At 43.5% G+C, this 21,139-nt stretch overlaps 1 protein-coding gene across 2 annotated transcripts in view; it reads left to right on the forward strand.

Annotated features, from left to right (window-relative positions):
- Positions 1-21,139, forward strand: part of LOC127614447 (uncharacterized) — a 197,190-nt gene extending 176,051 nt beyond the window's left edge. Inside the window, exon 3 of one of the 2 annotated variants that reach the window (XM_052085771.1) lies at positions 20,979-21,139. The gene's annotated coding sequence lies outside the window, so the exon portion shown is untranslated. The remainder of the gene's footprint in view (positions 1-20,978) is intronic. The other variant, XM_052085772.1, reaches the window with a different exon arrangement.

Here is a 21,139-nt window from a genome sequence, read left to right on the forward strand (position 1 = left end):
ACATGTAGCCTGTGTTCATATTTTCCATGTCAGTCAATTAGTCCAAAAATTAAATTTGTCACTTTAAGCAAGCTACCGGTACTCAAATTAGTATTGTTGAGAAATGGGAGCTGTCAATTTGCTCTTGGTCCTCCTTGGTTACAGCTTATTTTATCTCTCTATAAGGTGGAAGAAGACCCAACACCACGTTGTCTTTTCTTCACTTTATCACAACGCAACACGAATCGATTCGGGCTCCTGTGAGTCTCAGATTTCATTAGGAAGCCCCGAGCAACCACAGTCACACATATATAGGCATAGTATGTTAATTATGTTAATTAGGGGTGGGCAGTCCTTCCCCTTATGTAAAAATAAGAAACAAAGAAAGTCAAGCAAAGTTCGATCTTGGCATTTTGACAAAGTACAGACCACATCTGTTGTGCACAAATCTCGAGATAAGAGTACCTCCTCAGGGGAACTTGACAGCCTTCAGGAATTGGGGAACGCAAAAGAAGACACTTGGGGGCTGCACTCAAGGGGAAATAGGACCCCAATTCACCCTACATTCTTTGTTTCATTCCAATTCTTTGTTTACCTTCCAATTTTTAAGCAACGGATGTTCGGGACAGAGCCCGGTACCAATAGTTCTCATAGCAATGTAAATTCCTCAACAGTTTTCTACTACTACTTCTAGCAGAATAATTCCTTAACAGTATAAGTCATGATTAATTTAATTTTAATATTTTATCTTTTTAATATTATTATCATCTCACTAAGCTGTTAACAAAACAACCCTGACTTCATTTAGTTATACTTTTTGACAGTTTACAAATATGGCGATTTGTATTTGAACAATTGTGTGGTGAAGGGAGATGCATTTGGGGAGGTTTGATGCATTCATGAAAGGTACTCATCAATATTCACAAATATCTAACAAGTTGCAAATCCCAGATTTGTTTCCATCTGCAGTGGGATTTAAAGCTTGTTTATCTTGGTCCAAAACCAAGAAATACTGTTCATTTTAAAGATCAACTATTCAGCCAGTGAAAGTACACTGTGAAACCAACTTTTTGGTCTAATAAATTATATCTACTCAATAATAAATTATATCTACTCAATAACATCTACATCTAAGAATTCGGTTTTGATGACAACTTAAATTAATTGTGTAATACGCTCTGGGCCAACGCTCCTCTCTCCCCATCCTCAACTTCAGCAGCCATCCATCCAGCCGCACCAACGCCGACATCTCCACTGCCCAAATCGGGCTTGTGAAAAGTGCTGCTCATTACAGGCGCAAAAAACACAAGCACCCCAGGTCTGTCCAGCACCGACATTCCTCCCAATCACAATCTGTGCTGGTACAGGGGTGAAGGTGCAACCACCAAGCACAGATACTTCTCCTTTGACGAATGTCGTGGCCAAAAAACACTGAAAACAGTCCATACCAGGTCCACATGATGAAACAACAAACAACATGTGACAAAACAAAAATCTTCAAAACATCAACAGTAACATTTACTTCACTCAACATTCACTCATAATATATACACGATTAATAGACATGACGAATAAAACAAAAAACTCTCAGTATATTTTACTACACTGGAATCTAGTTTGTCTGTGCATGCTCATTGACCAACACGCGAAAGTGGCATGTGTCAGTCACTTCAGCCAATCAAAGGAACAGGAGCATCCAGCTGGTCCTTACAGTCGGACGACTTGTTGGAGAGAGATACACTTTATTCAGCTAAGTGTCATTATTAAATTACTTCGCGATAAAAAGTTGCATTTATCCTGCCGGATTCTCTACAATAGTACTCTGCCAAAGTTCAACCTTGCTAATGTTAACCTGCCATAAGTAAGCTAAACTAATTTTAACATTTTTGGGATATCATTGAAGTGTTTAGAATGATCTAGGGAATGTTTTAAGAAGAGCAGGTTTGTCCACATGTCAGGGATAGCTTTGCTCATCGCTTGGCTAACGATTTTGTAGATGTGTCTGGACATCATTAGCTAACGTTATCTGAGGCAATCTGTTTTCTCTCTGAACCATCGCACATAATCCTGCCTAAATAAATCTTGATGTAGTATGGTAAAAATGATGTGTGTAGTGTTTTGGTAATATTTCTGCATGCTGATTGTGGTATTGAGCAAAAGGTGTAGCATGGCAATTTGCCGCCATTGCCTCATGTAACTCTTGCTAATGTTAATGAACCACTAATCAGCGAAACTGTTTTTAACTCAATTACACCCTTTGACGTATAAATATGTCAATTAGTGCATAGCCGTTCCCTCCCCATGACGTATTAATCCGTCAATCACGTGTTTTCATGGGGGAGGGTGCAAGAGAGTCTGATGCAACTTCTCACCACAGGATTAAGCTTGATGGCAATGTTAAATAACAAAAAAATGGCCATTGGGTGGCAGTGGTGCAAAAATCAACCAGGATCACGCCGCAGAAGTAGTAGAAAGGGCGTACAGTGAAGGAGGGGCGTATGTGGATAGTAGATTGGAACATTAGCAACTAGCAACGAAATAACTAAGTAAAAAGGATTGTTTTTCCGGTATAAAAGCGTCCTCGAAACAAAATAACAAAGGAGATGGTGTTTGTGTGAAAGAGAAAATGACGCTTCGGGAGGGGCGTATGTGGATAGTAGATTGGAACATTAGCAACTAGCAACGAAATAACTAAGTAAAAAGGATTGTTTTTCCGGTATAAAAGCGTCCTCGAAACAAAATAACAAAGGAGATGGTGTTTGTGTGAAAGAGAAAATGACGCTTCGGTCACTAATCGAAAGCGGCACCCGTCGGCCGGCACAAACATGGCGTGCTACACGCAGCCTGCATAGCTCACGCCGAGTTTCGAGTTCATCTGATGAAGATGAACTTGCTCCACGTCAGCGATCATCGCTTGGCAGAGCATTTTGTGCCTCCCGATGCCCCACATCGCCCACAAATCGTCTCCCCGGCGACTTCCAGCGATGACGGCAAAGAGGCTACATTGCTTCGCATGGCCGACGCCGAGCACACGTCAGCGATTCGTTGGAATCGTCTCGTAATCACGACGGCAAAAATGATGAATTAGAGAACGATTTGGATCCCGTTATGTTGGACGAATACATGCCTTCGGACATAACGGAAAGCAGCTGAGAGTCCTCGCCAGAGCTGCTGGCTGGTAACTGCTGACTAGCTTGCAAGGTCCCATTCAAAACTTCATCACTTCTTATGCCTCAGGAGTCACTTTTATGTACCGCTACACTCCCCGCTATACTATAAAGTTGCCAGTAACACTAATCATTTATGTACGGTTGATGCGTCTCGTAGATGTGGATGAAAATATGCGCCGTAAATGTGCTGATTTGCATGTTGCCATAGGGTTTAAAAAAAAACAAACAAAAAAAAAAAGCAGGACACTTTTGGTCCGCTCAGCTCTGCTAAAACCACTAGCGTTACAAACCTCAGAGTATTCAGCTCATCAGCCACTTGCAGCATAAAAGCTAGCTGGAACAGCCACCCGTTGCCAGTTCATCAGTGATCTTTCTGCCACACTTGCTTTTGCCAAGCCGTTAAACTCCTATGCCCTGCACACCTTGAATTGGTCACTTTGACTTCCATTCACTTCCTGCCACCTTGACCTGTCCCACTCCTGGCAAATAAATCCTTCTGGGTTCATTGTGTCTGCGTGTGGTTCCTGTGCTCATTTCTCACAGTTAATCTTTTGGTAAGTTCAGAACAGTATTCACGATACAGTTAAACCTCGGTTTTCGAATGTCTCGGTTCTCGACCAATTCGGTTTTCGACCAAAATTTTCAATATTTTTTATGCCTCGGATGATGAACAAATTTCGGTTCTCGGACAAACTGAGCGCACCTTGACCTGTCCCACTCCTGGCAAATAAATCCTTCTGGGTTCATTGTGTCTGCGTGTGGTTCCTGTGCTAGTTTCTCACAGTTAACCTTTTGGTAAGTTCAGAACAGTATTCACGATACAGTTAAACCTCGGTTTTCAAACGTCTCGGTTCTCGACCAATTCGGGTTTCAACCAAATTGTTCAATATTTTTTATGCCTCGGATGACAAACAAATTTCGGTTCTCGAACAAACTGAGCGCACTTGAATGCACCATTTGACTCCTCTCGCCCTCCTTACACGAGGAAGTGACGCTTCCTCGGGCAGACGAGGAAGTGACGTTCCTCGTCTTGCTTTCCATTGTAAGCAGACGTGTTCAGTAAACATTTTTGTTTTAAAACGAGCGAGGTTTCGGTTTTCGAACAGCCTTCTTCGAACGGATTGTGGACGAAAACCGAGGTTTAACTGTACATAACACCTGTCCACGCAAACACAGGCCATTGTTTCAATATTATTCTCTCATCTGTTACATATTTCTTGGTGTCTAATCCATTTTGGTGAGTACAAAAGATGATTTCACCATTTTTATTTTTAACAGATTTGGCCTTGAGATGAAGATTGGGTGGCTTGAACATATGCATGGTCCTGCAAGTGTTGCAGTTTTAGGACTTCAATTTGTTTCAAGCACTTTAAACATTAGAGACTGAAATACTTTCACGACAGTCAAGGCCAGTCACTACCCTACTTGTACTCAGATTGTCCTTGGTCCTTTTAGGATTGGAGTGCACATTACTCATCCGTTTTGTGATCATCCCTAAAGTGCCCCCTGAGAACAAACCGTTTCTTTTTCGTGCCTTATTTGTAACTTGTGTCATTTTCATTGAGAGAAGCAATATTTTGAATACCTTGCGACTTATCTTAAAAAGCAAGAAACTGTCCGGTGTGTTTTTTGAGGGTGTAACAAAAGCACTTATACACACAACTTTTGCTTCACATAAAAGTGTTGGAAGCACACTCCTCACAGCCTGGAATATTTTAAGGATAATGTATTTCAGGCATATCCGGATCAGGCAAGAAGCTAGTTTATATTTATTAGGGGTATGTGGAAATTGTAGCAACGCGAAGAAAGCGACAATTTCTCACGTTCGCACTCCGAGAGAGTGTGTCATTTTTTTTATTAGCACACACAGCAGCAAAACTTCCCGCGCCACCCGAGACCCGCCGAAAGTCAGTTTCCATAGAAACAAGCAGACTAACATGGCGGTCCTTAAAGGGACTGCAATTATGTCTACCCCGTTACCAAATCGTGAACTCTCTGACACGCATATGAAACATTGCATTCACACGTTTGCAGTTGGTGGTGAATTACGTATATAGAAGTCACTACAGGTGCCTTGGGTGTTCCAAAGTAAATGTGACTAGTCGTTTTTTTTTTCAGTGACGTTTCAAGAAAAAAAAAACAGCAAGTGAACATCAACCAAAAGAGGCACGCTTAATTAGGGCCAAAAGTATCCAAGTTGTAAAGGATTTGTTTTTGTCTAAAGGTCTTTTTTTGTTTTGGATAGTACATGTGCCACTCGATAATTGTGTTTAGAGATCAATAAATTCATCAGATTCTACTTTGAGACTCCATTTTGTCAGATGACAAGGAGGTATTTTTTACTATGGACAGACAGATGACGGACCGACAGATTGATGCTAATAGTGGCAAAGGTGCTGATGGTGGCAATAGAGGTGATTTGCTGTGCTCCGGCATGATTACAGCCTCTTCAGCGATACACACAAGTCAGCAGAACTCCAGTCTCAGCATTTTCTCAGGATTTTTGCTGTGTATGGAAGGATTTGCCTCCAGGCCTGCGAATGCACAAGAGTGTATCCAGTACCCTTGCATGTCTGATAAAGTCTATCGCAAACATATAAGAACTGATGCATACATTTTTACATTTTGTGAGGGTATCGGGGGACAACAAAATAGCCATGGTCGATACCACTTTAGTTCAGAACAGTACCTGTACGACTCTCAACTCTTCAGTAGTCGCCGATACGAAGACCAAATACTGATCCCACTTGTACTTTTGATCCATAAAATGAACAGAAAAAAAATGTAAAGAAAGGTCTATATATCCCAGTGTAGTATTTTCCTTGAAAACTGCACAAAATTTGAGCAATTAACAATGATCTTTTTCTAGTTCTATTCATACACTTACAGAAATTGCATCGTAATGGGCATCAGACATGTATGGCTTTTGCTCTTGATCATAAAATGGTCCAAAGAGAGCGAATGATACGTTGCTGGTACTAAATCCGGGTATCAGGGCCTGATGACGATACCAGGTATCTGTACTCGCCCATCCCTAAAACTAATACAGTTATCCCTTGCTCAATCTTAATTTGTTGCAGCTTCACTACATCTAATTTTTTTCCCGAAGTACTGCATTCAGAATGAAATGCCGAATGACTCAGAGGTTTCATACATGAATGTCCACATGATTGGTTCCCGGAGCGACTTCGACAGATTTATCCCGTGAGCTGATTGGCTGCGCATCTTTGCAGCCCCGCCCAGCACCTTCCCTTGTGTATTGTCGCGCTGTTGACTCTCTGATTGTTTGTCTCCCACTCTCTGGCATACACTTTGCTGTTGTGTTTACGGCAGGGAGAGAGAGAGAGAGAGAGAGAGAGTGAAAATGAGTGCGAGCAATCGAAAGAGAGAGTGGGGGCGGGTGGTGAAACAGACAGCTACACAACACAAACAAAACAGACAGCTGTGCGTAGAGAAAGGTAAACAAAACAGTCGGTGGCAGAACGAAAATGTTTTTGAAGTGATAAATATATGTGGCTTCCAGTCAGGTCAAGCACAAAGTATCATAAATGTTGAACCATTTCTGGCATGTGGCTCTTTATCTTCAGAGATTACATGAAACTGAGCCAAATCATTTAGTCAAATGCAACTGGTAATTCAACATACTCATTGGCTCAACTGAAGCCACTCTCTTCTAATGGGCTCTATTTTCATGACCGGTGCAAGTTTAGCACAACGCGTGGTCATGGGTCGACTTTTCTTTCTTTTGACATGTTGGTCGAACCATATCTCTGAAACAGTTGGGTTGCGCTGTTGTGGGCGTGAACCCAACTGACCAGCTTCACCAACCAATGGAAGCGGCGCCTCTCAATTCCTTTAAATTCACTGAATGAGAGAAGCACAATCTTTGACATTGCAGAAGCAGAAACTGACTCAGAGTCCATGCAGGTGATCAAAGTGTGCAAGGGGCACACTTGGAACTGATGTGGTTAAAAAGCTCCTCGGTGGCAAGGCCCAAGGGGTGAATGAGATCCACCCGGACTTACTCAAAGCTCTGGATGTTGTGGGGCTATCATCGTTGACACACCTCTGTAACATTGCATAGTCACTGGGGAGAGTGCCTATGGATTGACAGACTGGGATGCTATCCCCTCTTTTTAAAAAGGGGGGCCGGAGGGTGTGTTACGACTACAGAGGGATCACACTCCTCAGCCTCCCTGGTAAGGTATATTCAGGGGTGCTGGAGAGGAGGGTCCATCGGGAAGTCAAGCCACGTGCTTTGTGGACTTGGTAAGGCGTTCGACCGTGTCCCTCGGAGAGTTCTGTGGGGGTGTGGGGGTGCTTCGGTAGTATGTGGTATAGTGATGTGTCGTTCGCGAACGAGCCGGCTCCCAGTGCCGGCTCTTTGAAGTGAACGATGGGAGCCGGAAGGGGAGGGTTACACACACACACACGCGCACTGCAGTTTAGAGAAGGAGGAGGGGTTAGAGAAGAGACACACACAGCAGCACACTGAGCAGCACGAACAAGACAGACGAGGAGACGAGAGAGCTAGTTAGTGAAAAAAAACAACACGGTGGAAAGTGGAAAGGTGAGAAAATGGATAGGAAATGCAGTGAAATATGGACTCATTTCAATTTAATTGATAGTTCAAAGGCAGCGTGTAGACTGTGCAAGGTTAAAATATCCCATAGATCAGGCTCCACAAATAACCTGCACAGGCACATCAGAAATGTCCACCCATCAGTACAATTTGAAGAGAAAAGACAAGCAAGGGAACCAGCTATTAATGAAGGTGCTAGTGTGTCTGTAACTGTTGCTGCTGCAATGTCACAACTGCCTAGATGTACAACCCAGAGCTCTATGAGCCACTTTATGCAAAAAGCTATAAAACCAGCAAAACAGAACACAATTGACGAGGAACTGGGTAAAATGATTGCAAGGGATTTTCATCCATTTTGTGTTGGCTGTGTGTTGTCGCAACATCTGTCCCCTCAGAGAGAATCTTCTCCAAAACAGGGCAAATATTAAGAGAGAGGAGAAACAGGATCAAAGCTGAGGCACTTGGTTTTTCTTCATGCCAATCTTCGCTAAAGACAAGCTAAAACCTTTACCTGGATGCTGCTTTTTTTCTTTTTGTTTTACAAATTTTAATTTATAATTTGTTGTGTGGTATTCAAAGCTTACTTATATTTTACTGTAAATAGATAAAAGCTTATAAATATACACATTCAGAGATTGGAAATTTTTGACGACCTTGTTTTGAGATGGGTCTTTGTACTTTGTTTTTATTTTTGTAGCACTCCATGTTGAGTATGTTCAGAAGAATATAAATAAAGCCATATAAATAATAAATATTTGATATAATGTCTATTTTTTGCATTAGTACTTCATTTTACACATAATATTACGTTATTTTTGGTATTAAATTAATTTAAGCAACAAAAAAACTGAGGAGCCATTGGGAGCTGACCACTAAAAAGAGGGAGCCCTCTTTTTAGGGAGCCGATCCAAAAGAGGCGGCTCTCTAAAAGGAGCCGGAATTCCCATCACTAATGTGGTACCGAACCCCCTGATACGTGCTTGTTGGATTTATTATTGTTTAGTAATCATACATTCACGTATTATTCGGTTGATTCTCGTGTCGTCATTTTATGCTCGCAATGAAGAATGCTTCTGCCTGTCAGTATAGTTTGATTTTGCTTGCAAAGAAGAACGCTTATGCTTGCAATCATTAGTTGGCTTTGCCTGCAATGAAGAACGCTTATGCTTTCAATAAAGATTTATCCTTTATTATTTACTCACATCTATAATCATTATATGTTCTTCATTATGTGCTCACTTTTGCTTGCTGTACCGTGTGAGAAGTTAGGGTCGCAACCACCTTTCCGAGGACGTGGCTGGGAAGAGATAACTGTTAAGACTAAACAGCGAGCAAGGCTGAACCGTGAATGGAGACATCAACACCAGCTGCAACGGGATGTTTATGTCTATTTTCACACATGTACGTAAATTGCACTCACATACACACACATAGTCAAACAAGTTCAGTGTGTGTTCAACAGCCCCCACCCTTTAGGTTGGACACACCTATGTAGTAGCTTTTCCCAATAAATGAGGAGGTGAAGGGGGAGATCGTTAGGGTTACGTGTGGAGAACTGAAACCGAACGCTTCTCCTCGTTCCCTCCTGGTACCAGAATCGAGTCTCCTGTCTCCTCCTTTTGGTTATTCTTGAGTGTCAATTTGGACCAACCTGACATTTTTGGGGGCTCGTCCGGGATCGCAACATACCTGACGCCTCCAGACGCTGAGTCGACGGCCAGGAAGACCGTGGCCACGGCAAAGACACCCTTTCTGGGACTGGGTTTCGGCTCCTCGTCTGGGGGCTGAGGGTTGAAGCGAATCCCAGAGGAGAGAGGACTACTCTTGGTAAGTAGGGCGGCGGTGTCCTGTACGTACTTAAACTCCGCATCGACACTCGAGGAGTGTTTGCGCGCCGGGTTTGTAAAGACGGAGGTCGGGGTCTTTAAACCTGTTTTCAATTGAAACACTCTCAGGGCAGGTGTTGTAGTTTGGTTCGAACGCTTGGTTCGAGACCCTGTGTGAGCCTGAGAGGGGTTTGTTGAGAAGGAACTCTTTCAACGGTGATTGAGTGTTTGCGCGCCGGCAAAAAGACGAGGTCTTTTTAAGCCGCAAAGCCCTGAGCCATACTAGTCCCTATCAGGCATACAGACCGTGCAAGTCTCTAAACTGATGAGGGCGACGGTGTCCTGCACGTGCTTAAACTCCGTGTGTAAATAATGTGTGTTAAACCCCGGGTATAAATAAGATAAGATATCCTTTATTCGTCCCAAAGTGGGGACATTTATAATAATAATGTCTATATAGTGCGTTACCTCTGGTCAAGGTAATAGGATAAAACCAAATTAAATGCGCATAAATGTATGACTGTGTAACTGTGTGAGTGGAGGTTCGCTACCTCATCTGAACAGGACATTTGTTGTGGCAACTGTCTGAGGAAGCAGAGGCAAGAATTTCCCGCCACCGTGGTGGTAGAAGGTTGGAAATTACCTCAGTCGGAGAAATTGCCACCCTGTTCAAGGGAATAGTCAGCCTAGTTACCCTAGGTAAATCGCTGACTCTAAACAAAAAATTCTCAAATTCTCAAAGTTCCACCGCCTAATTCGCAAATGGGGGTTCATAATAGTAAGACCGTGGAGAGAGGTGATTCCAAAAAGAAGTTAACATGTAAGGACTGGAGATTCGTAGAGAGCCAATGTCCTTAGAAGATAAAACATTTAGATACGTGGATAGAAAAATACACCACCGTTATATCCGACTCTTCCGACATCTCCTCCTTTTCCACCATCCTCTCCACCCTCTTACAGAGGGGGCCATCCGATGGCCACCAGGGGAAAAGGAGATTTGGGAGTGGAATTTTCAAAAAATTGGAGTAGTGTTTTTTCCCCTGCTGCGACGAAGGTTGACTCATCCGGGAGTGAGGTACGAGACGCTTTTCCCATGATTGAAGTTGCAAATCCAGACATAAAAGATGAGTCGCCTGTCATTCTTGTTTATAGAACATGGACACAAGAAGATGTAAAAAAAGCCGTAGACGGCATTACATCACATAAAATTGACGTGGTACAATTTGTCCAGGGAATGGAGGATCTGCGAAAATCATATCATCTAAATGGAGCTGAGGAGCAACAAGTTTGGATGGCGGCTTGTTTGACAGTAAATTGATGGTGTATACTGTATCGATATTTGGATGCAGTGAAGTCTTCTCGCGGATGACAAAATTAAAAGTTTGGATGTGCTTAACTTGGTTGTGAGCGGTAGTAAGGTGAATATTTTGGTTTGTCTGTAGGGTTGTGTCTGCGAATATGTGTTGGATTAGTCTTTGCGTGTGGGTGTGTAGATATGCGTGACTCTTGGCGCGACTCATGGAGTCTTGTTTGTTTTGTTTTCTGGCTTTTGCAGTGTAGAAGATTTGTATGGCATCTATTATAATTACCGGTACTTGTAATTGAAACTGTTTTTATTATAATTCCTAACACCACTTCAGCTTCATAATTTCAACCGGCGCTACATGAAGTATGTGTAAATCAGGTAAAGAAATAAAATGGTTGAGTATGGGTGTGGTGACACAGAGAGTTTTGGATACTTATAGTGGGTGACAGGCAAGTGAAAATATTGATGGTGAGACGTAAGGTGATGATGGAAGTTGAGTATGTTGAGAATAAAGAAAGGCACGGGCAGGTGAGGTTTGACACAGTGATGCTACGAATGGGGAGGTCACCGTGTGTTTAGGTTGAAAAGGGCCGGAAGGTCACGAGATGCTTAGATGGTTGTTTGTAAGTCGTAACCAGTGGACGTGTGTGGGACGTTGTTAACTTTCTGGGAGGAGGTAGAATGTGTAAGTATACAGTGAAGGCCTTGATCTGGATGATTTGTGAATGTTGATGTCTGTGGGTTTCAGTTATCTTATTTGTTTTATAAATGCTTCTGTTATGCTGCTAATTGCCGGAATGTTCCGATTATGTTCCAATGTTTTTTTTAGATTACGTTCATAAGATGCACATTTCTCTTGAAGCCTGAGAAGAGCCATCACGGCTCCTGATGTGGGAGGAATGATGGTCTTGTCTCATGAATTTGGAAAATTCTGTTACAACTTTGCTATCCGTGGATTGTGTTGTGCCTTCCGTCATTATGAAATTTAATGACTAGAGTTGAAGCTATCGTCGAACATACAAATTCTTGTTGGTTTGAGTCATAAAAAAACCCGTCAGATTTTACGACACATCTCATTTGTGCATACACAGGCTGGAGTTCTAATTTCGTTTGTCACAAGAGCAAAATCTTCCAGCTTTAATCAGCACGTTTCAGGGTCACGTGTGAATAATTTACAATTGGCTTCGTTAACTTAGTATGACTGCACGTTTTAAGGTCAACAGTGGCATTTTTGAGTATCACGCACCCTAGGTGGTGTTTACCAAAGACAGTTGTGGCATAGATAAGCCTTTTGGCAGCAGTGTATGGTGTGAACTCTGCATGCTGGAAGAGTGCTAAAAAAAAAAAAAAAAACAAAGGGATGAGCTGTTGCACACTAGCATGACGTTTTTTTGTTGCATGGTTGGCATTTATTTTGTGTGTCTATGTTGTTATGTCGATCCCCTTTAACGCTGGAAAAATGCACAGTGCTTAACCGTGCTGCTTTGTTGTGGCTTCCTGATGGGTGTTTGTTTGTTTGTTTGTTGGAATGTGAACAGGTAATAGTGATTTGAGAGGTTGTAGGAGGATGTACAACAAACTCATCTCATCTTATCTCCCGTTTTTGTGTGTGTTGATTTGTTTCATATTAATATTGAGATGACCTGCATGACTGCCTGATTGGAAACTCTAAATTGTCCCTAGGTGTGAGCATGGGCTTGGGTGTTTGTGCTTGTGTCTGTGTGCCCTGTAATTGGTTGTCGACCGGTTCGGGTTGTCCCCCTCCTACTGCCCGGAGATGGCTGGAATAAGCTCCACTCACCCCCGCGAACCTCGTGAGGATAAAAGCGGATCGGACATTGAATGACTGAATGTATTGCTTCATATAGTGATGGGTCGTTTTTTTGGGTACATCTCGGTTTAACGGGCGAAGGGAGGAATCTAGATATAAACAAGCGCGTTTTGCGGGCTATATTTAGGTAGGTTTGTGCGACTTTCAGTTTGTGCACAAACTGTTTGAGCATATACGGGAGCATATTTATGCGTCGCTTTTCAAAATTGGTGCCCCGTTACATTACGGCATCTCATCAGTTTATTGGCTTAAAACTGATTTGTATAGTTATTTTGCGGTTTGCGGTTGTTATATAACACGTGAAGTATTGTTAATTCAGTGTGACGTATGTTGTTCGTTTTTGTATCATGTTGTGATATTTACGCGGCTCACACGGCAGCGATTTCTTTTTTTTAGGGGGGACTTGCTGACTAACAGCAACATGATAACGTTTTGGGTTCAGTTCACTTCTGTTTTATATGCGGCAACAAATTGGGCAGTGAACCCAAACTTCTTTTTTGTGTCATGGATTTTTTCACGCATTGGCAGGGGGAATGGTGTCTCTGGTTCGGAAACATGATACAACCTATGGTTTTAACCAATGTTGGAATACGGTACATTTTGAACTACATCTCCATTTCAGATAATGTAGAGGGTTTTCGTTGAATTAATGAGGGGGTTTGGTTGAGGCTTTTCCAAAATGGGTCGAAAATTGATAAAATGGAATGCATGTTTCACATTTTATTTGAGACACTATTGCTCCTGCCATCCACAATCTGCAGGATTGGTAGCAAGTCTGAAAGTATATGGTTAAAATTCAATTAAAGAAATTGAATTGAAATTGAATTGACTTATATGTTAATATTACGAGAATGGTGTTTTCTTCTTTGTTCGAAATATTGTTTGGGAGACTAAATATATTATTGATAATTTCTACAAAATTGTGAACTAGGAAATTAAGCTGATTCGGTTGACAATATGTTTTGAATGAAAAAAAATGAATTGAGATTGCCGTAGGACGATTGTGCTTTTCCACAGCAGGTTCCAGCGGACATGGCTCTGATTCGAAACATGAAAAACAAACATTGTGTTTCTTTGAAGTGTTGATGACCACACCGTTTGATGGACATTGTGAAAAGGTCATCTCGACAGAAACATCCACTGAGGAAGGTGAGCGAAGTCCGGTGACGCGATGGGCACAGTATTTTAGTTACTGGGAACATCAAACGACCGGCGGAAGAAGTTTCAAGACACCTTTGCACTCATTTAGGGTGTGTTTCTGTCGACATGCTAGAATATCCGTGGTGGTATGTCATTTCCTGTTATATGATCACACTAACACATGGTCGACTGTTCTCCTTTTTTATATGGTATTTGTGCTCTCCTTTAGCACATGTGAATGGGGATGTATTTTTTTAAATAATAACCTACATTTTGCAAATAGATCTAGACCAGGGGTGTCAAACTCATCTTTGAGGCCGCTTTGGGGTTACACCTTCCTTCGATGGGCCGGTACGACGGAGAAATTTGATTAAATGGTTATATTTTATGATATATCAGAAATACAATGATGAAATTATTTGCTAACAACTACACATGGATGAATTGTGCCAATTCTGAAGCCAGTCATATTTTGTTCGATTATTGTTTGGTTGAGTGTTTTAACAGGTAACAAAATTATCACAAAATCTCGACATTATTCATATAGAATTTGGGCATTTCGGTACAGATTTTAGCAGGGTTTATGGCAGTTGATGCGCGTCAATTGCTTTCACGGGCCACATAAGTACATGGGGTTTCGACTTTGACACCTGTGATCTAGATGATCTGGGGAAGGGAAATGAAGAAACACATTGCGGCACAAATTGTTGTATACTTTTTTGTTTTGGTGGCAAAAGTATTTTATTTATAATCGGTCTAGTCGATCTCATTATGAAAATAAAAAATAAAAATTGAGAAGTGAACACACCATGAGTGGTAGAAAAGAGCACAACTTTTTTATTTGGGTTTGTTTTGGAGATTGAAGTGATTTGTGTACTGTGCTCCTCTGGTGATGTTGCTCGGCTGAAATTGAATGTATAACCGTTTTTTGATTTATTTCTAGTTCAAATGGTGCATTGATTTGGTCGTAATGGTTCAGATATGGATTTTAAATACATTTCTTAGGTGATTTTATGCGTTTACGATCTTTTCTTTGGTGGTAAAAGGAAAAAGGAAAATGACCCAACGGTGATGTAGTTATTCTCTGCAGAAAGTTGAGCTATTTTTCATTCTTTTGTTATTTTATTTTTATTTTATGTTACTGCGGATACGGTGTGATGAAGTAGTGTACTTCTAATGATTTTGAAGGCAAATTATGGTTATCGCAGGCGAGTGTTTTTCATTTTCTGGTGTCTGCGCATTGGTATCACTGCTTTTGCCAGTAACTGTGTTTCCATCAACAGCGGAGGATATACAGGGGGCTGCGTTATCGTCGATGACAGGAAGTAACCTTCTCCGGTTCCGGCGTGACGCCTCCTGGAGGGATGGCGATCCCACCTATATAGACGCAATTGGGGTTCCTCGTGGCGTGCCAGATGAGTATAAGTTGGTTAACCAGATTGCTGCCGGTTGGGAATCCATTTTCATTTGGGTTACCCCTAATAAGAATGTTGACAGGATCAACTACCTCCACTACAACGTCCAGAGGCTCGGAAATTTTACTGAAGAAGCCGTCTTGGCTATAAAAGAGCAATTGGCGGCCACCTCCCTGATGGCGTTTCAGAACCGCATCGCGGTTGATATGCTCTTGGCAGAGACCAATGGAGTATGTGCGATGTTTGGTGACCGGTGTTGTACGTTCATACCTAACGACACCGCGCCTGATGGCGCCCTCGCCAAGGCCATTGGAGGCCTCCGCACCCTGACTCGCCAAATAAGGGCCCATTCCGGCGTGAATACGTCCTTCTGGGCGGAGTGGTGGCATAAGGCCTTCGGAGAGTACAAGGATTTGGTGTTTTATGTACTAATCTCTTTTGCTCTTTTTGCAGCTGTCTTGACGTTGTGTGGATGCTGTTGCATTCCCTGTATCAGAGTGCTGCTTATCCGGCTTATTACTACGGCTGTCTCGCCCACGATGTCTAAAGTGAATGAGATGTATCCTCTGTTGTTGTTTGATGGCAGTGATTCTGGTGTTGATTATGCCTCTTCGGATGATGACGTGATTTCGCTTCGGCATCAGGGGGTCATAGATGGTTTTTAGTAGTTTTGCTCCCTACCCCTGGGTGTAACTATGTTTGCGTGTGCGGCATTGACTCCACTGAATAAAGACCGTCGGGAAGGTTCTGTGAGATGATACGTGCAAATGTAGGATGAACAGGGGGGAATGTTGGATTTATTATTGTTTAGTAATCATACATTCACGTATTATTCGGTTGATTCTCGTGTCGTCATTTTATGCTCGCAATGAAGAATGCTTCTGCCTGTCAGTATAGTTTGATTTTGCTTGCAAAGAAGAACGCTTATGCTTGCAATCATTAGTTGGCTTTGCCTGCAATGAAGAACGCTTATGCTTTCAATAAAGATTTATCCTTTATTATTTACTCACATCTATAATCATTATATGTTCTTCATTATGTGCTCACTTTTGCTTGCTGTACCGTGTGAGAAGTTAGGGTCGCAACCACCTTTCCGAGGACGTGGCTGGGAAGAGATAACTGTTAAGACTAAACAGCGAGCAAGGCTGAACCGTGAATGGAGACATCAACACCAGCTGCAACGGGATGTTTATGTCTATTTTCACACATATACGTAAATTGCACTCACATACACACACATAGTCAAACAAGTTCAGTGTGTGTTCAACAGCCCCCACCCTTTAGGTTGGACACACCTATGTAGTAGCTTTTCCCAATAAATGAGGAGGTGAAGGGGGAGATCGTTAGGGTTACGTGTGGAGAACTGAAACCGAACGCTTCTCCTCGTTCCCTCCTGGTACCAGAATCGAGTCTCCTGTCTCCTCCTTTTGGTTATTCTTGAGTGTCAATTTGGACCAACCTGACAGTGCTGTTCAGTCCCTATACCAATGATGTCAGAGTTTGGTTCGCATTGTCTGCAGTAAGTCGGAATCGTTTCCAGTGCGGGCTGGACTCCGCCAAGGCTGTCCTTTGTTGCCGATTCTGTTTGTACCTTTTTGGACAGACTTTCTCGGCACAGCCAAAGCACTGAGTCATGCGCACAGATATTTCGGTAGACTGTGCCAGCCACCTGGTTATGGCGTTCCATGTAGGGTTTCCCTGCCAGCATCTTACACCCTGCAGTTATGAGTTGGATCATGTCAGGTGCACAACCTACACCTTGGGTCTTGTCTGGTGTGGTATATCTGGGCCTCAATGGCTCTGGTGCTCAGGGCCTGCTACTGAGCAGCCAGAATGAGTGCCTCTGTGCTGTCCTGCAGGCCAGCCCTCTCTAGGGACTGATAGGACTTCTTGAGATCAGCCACTTCAGTTATGGTCTGGTGGTAAATCCCATGTTGGGGCTTGTCCTCCCATGATGGTCCCTCTTCCAGTGCCTTATCCTCTGTTCCCCATTGTCTGAGACATTCTCTGAGTACGTCATCCATTGGAGCCTTCTCCTTAATGTATTCATTGAGCTTGGATGTTTCATCCTCGACAGTGGTCCTCACACTCACTATTCCCCTGCCTCCTTCCTTTCGGCTTGCTTACAGTCTCAGGGTGCTGGATTTGGGATGGAATCCTCCATGCATGATTAGGAGCTTTCGGGTCTTAACGTCCGTGGTCTGAATCTCTTCCTTTGGCCACCTTATTATTCTTGCAGGGTATCTGATCACTGGCAGGGCATAGCTGTTTATTGCCCGGGTCTTATTCTTGCCATTGAGCTGGCTTCTTAGGACTTGCCTCACTTGCTAGAGGTATTTGGCCCTAGCCACTTTCCTTGTTGCCAGTTCGAGGTAGCCATTAGATTGTGGTATACCGAGGTACTTGTAGCTGTCCTCAATGTCTGCTATTGTTCCTTCAGGGAGTGAGACCCCTTCAGTGCGGACTACCTTTTCTCTCTTAGTCACCATCCGACTACATTTCTCAAGCTCGAATGAAATCCTGATGTCGCTGCTGTAGATCCTGCTTGTGTGGATCAGGGAATCTATGTCCCTTTCGCTCTTAGCATACAGCTTTATGTCATCCATGTAGAGTAGGTGACTGATCGTAGCTCCATTTCTGAGGCGGTATCCATAGCCTGTCTTGGTGATTACTTGGCTTAGGGGGTTCAGTCCTATGCAGAACAGCAGTGGGGAGAGTGCATCACCTTGGTGCATCAACAGCAGCCTTTCTTCTGGTGTAGTTCCCCAACAGTTTAAAAATGCTGTGGTCCAACCCTTGATCAAGAAACCTGGTCTTGATCCAGATGTGCTGTCAAGTTGCAGGCCCATTTCCGAACCGCCTTTCATTTCCAAAATTCTGGAAAAAGTGGTGCACATGCAGTTGAAACTTTTCTTGGATGAACATAACTTCTTGGAGGTCTTCCAGTCAGGTTTCAAGATGATGCATAGCACTGAGTCAGCCCTGTTACGCGTTTCTAATGATATCGTCCTGGCAAATGACTCTGGAGACCACGTGTGTCTGGTTTTATTGGACTTAACTGCAGCATTTGATACAGTGGATCACAGTATTCTGCTGACTCGTTTGCAGCACTTGGTGGGCATTGGCGGCAGTGCTCTTGAGTGGTTTAGGTCCTATCTAGCTGACAGGACCTTTTGTGTCAGCCTTGGCTACTCTGAGTCACACACTGCTCCCATGTCATGTGGTGTTCCACAGGGCTCAATTTTGGGGCCTCTGCTGTTCTCGCTGTATCTGCTCCCATTGGGTTCCATCTTAAGGAAACATGGTATTCCCTTCCACTGCTATGCAGATGACTGCCAGATTTATGTCCCACTGAGCAAGAAAGACGCCTTCTCATTTAGGCCACTCCTATCCTGTCTGGAAGAAATCAAAACCTGGATGGCACAAAATGTCTTGAAATTCAACGAAAAGAAGACATAGGTGATATTGTTTGGTCCCAGTGGCCCTTGTACATTGCATCCTGTAGACTTGGGCCCCCTGTCTCCTCATCTGAAATCAACGGTCTCAAACTTGGGCCTTAAACTGGACAGTGATTTCAAACTCGATCGGCAAATTGGTGCCGTTGTTAAATCCAGCTTCTTTCACCTTAGACAGCTGGCCAAAATAAAACCTCTCCTCTCACATGAACACTTTGAGACAGTAATTCATGCCTTTGTCACATCCCGGCTCGATTACTGCAATGCCCTTTACTTTGGAGTCAGCCAGTCCTCCATTAAGCGCCTTCAGCTGGTCCAGAATGGCGCTGCTCGCCTCTTGACTGGCACTCTTAAGAGGGAGCACATAACTCCTACTCTGGCATCCCTTCACTGGCTCCCCGTTCATTATAGAGTTATTTTCAAGATCCTCCTCTTTGTTTTCAAATCTCTGAATAATCTCGCGCCACCTTACCTCTCTGAGCTCATCCGCCCCTACACAGCTGCCCAGCACCTCAGGTCTGTGGACCAGTCCTTGTTAGAAGTACCAAGAACTAAACTGAGGCTCAGAGGGGATCGAGTCTTTTCTGTTGCTGGTCCCTCTCTCTGGAATGATCTCCCACTGAACATTCAGCAAGCCTCCTTACTGCCCATCTTCAAAGCCCTTCTCAAAACTCACTTGTATTCTTTGGCGTTCGACTCAGGATGACTTAGATTTGTTCTTGATTTTACTATTTGGTGCTTTGTCTTACTGTTTATTGTGCATGCTAAATCGCTCAATGTACAGCACTTTGTATGCAGCGATGGCTGTTTGAAAGTGCTCTATAAATACTGTTGACTTGACTTGACTTGGTATATGCCACATTTGATGGAGACTTGGGTAAGTGGCTTGCCATTGGCTTCAAGTGTGGTTTTCCACAACCTCATCGAGTTCGCAACGAAGGCTCTTAGGGTCCTGTTCACCTTATACAACTCCAAGCATTCAGTGATCCATGTATGTGGCATAGGATTGATGATTTTATCATTGTCATTATTTTGTATTTTGTATCATGCCTTCCGGAGAACAGACATTAAAATTTCCTGAGTTGAACCACCTACAGAACGTCACCGGACCCCTGCTGGACCCTCTTCAGTTTGCCTCCCGGGCAAACAGGTCTGTGGAGGACGCAGTCAACATAGGTCTGCACTACATCCTCGAGCACCTCGACAGCACAGGGACCTAAGCAAGGATCCTCTTTGTGGATTTCAGCTCTGCGTTCAACACCATCATCCCGGAACTCCTCACCCCCAAACTTCTCCACCTCGTTGTGTCCCCTACGATCTGCCAGTGGATCCTCAGCTTCCTGACGGGATGGACACAACAGGTGAGACTGGGAGTAATAACATCATCAACATGCACCACCAGCACTGGACCCCCACAGGGATGTGTCCTCTCTCCACTGCTCTTCGCCCCCTACACAAACGATTGCACCTCAACAAGTCCAGCTGTCAAACTCATAAAGTTTGCAGACGACACCACGGTCATCATCTCATCAAAGATGGCGACGAGTCTGCGTACCGCCAACAAGTGGACCTGCTGGAGCTCTGGTGCAACCGATACAACCTCGGCCTGAACACGCTCAAGACTGTAGAGATGATCGTGGACTTCAGGAAATATCCTTCTCCACAGTTGCCCCTCACACTATCCAACTGCCCTGTGCCAACCGTCGAGACCTTCAAGTTCCTGGGAATCACAGTCTCCCAGGACATGAAGTGGGAAGTCAACACCATCTCCATTCTGAAAAGGGCCCAGCAGAGGATGTACTTCCTGAGGCTGCTGAGGAAGCATGGCCCACCACAGGAGGTGCTACGTCAGTTCTACACGGCAGTCATCGAATCAATCCTGTGTTCTTCCATCACGGTTTGGTTTGGGGCCGCCAAAAAAAGGACAAAATCAGACTTCAACGGACAGTTAGGCATTAAAAGTCATAAATTTTCTCCAAAATGGACAGGACGCCTTATAATGCGGAGCATCTAGTGTATGAGCTGAGTTTCAAAGCATGACTGAGGGTGCTTCTGGCCGACACGCTGTTTATATAGAGAAAAGGCGGAGTGAGTGACGACAAGCATGCAGAAGTCCGCCAATGAGTGAAGGGTGGGCGTGTAAGAGGACGCTAAAGGAACGTCCCTAGCAGGTACCAGTCGCCAAAGAGTGAAGGGTGGGCGTGTAAGAAGACACTAAAGGCACGCCCCTAGCAGGTAGCAGTCGCCAATGAGTGAAGGGTGAGCATATAAGAGGTGAAGAGAAAAACGTGAGTACATTGTAAAATGGCTAAATAAAGTACAAACGAACTCAGTTTTGCTTCCTTTGCCTTTATAAAAACGTGTTTTAAGCATGCGTGCATGCATGCCAAATGTTTAAACTGGCTTGTGTTTTACCATTTCTGGCTGCGCCCAAT

Source organism: Hippocampus zosterae, chromosome 14 (genome assembly GCF_025434085.1).
Source record: "Hippocampus zosterae strain Florida chromosome 14, ASM2543408v3, whole genome shotgun sequence".
NCBI classification, from domain to species: Eukaryota; Metazoa; Chordata; class Actinopteri; order Syngnathiformes; family Syngnathidae; genus Hippocampus; species Hippocampus zosterae.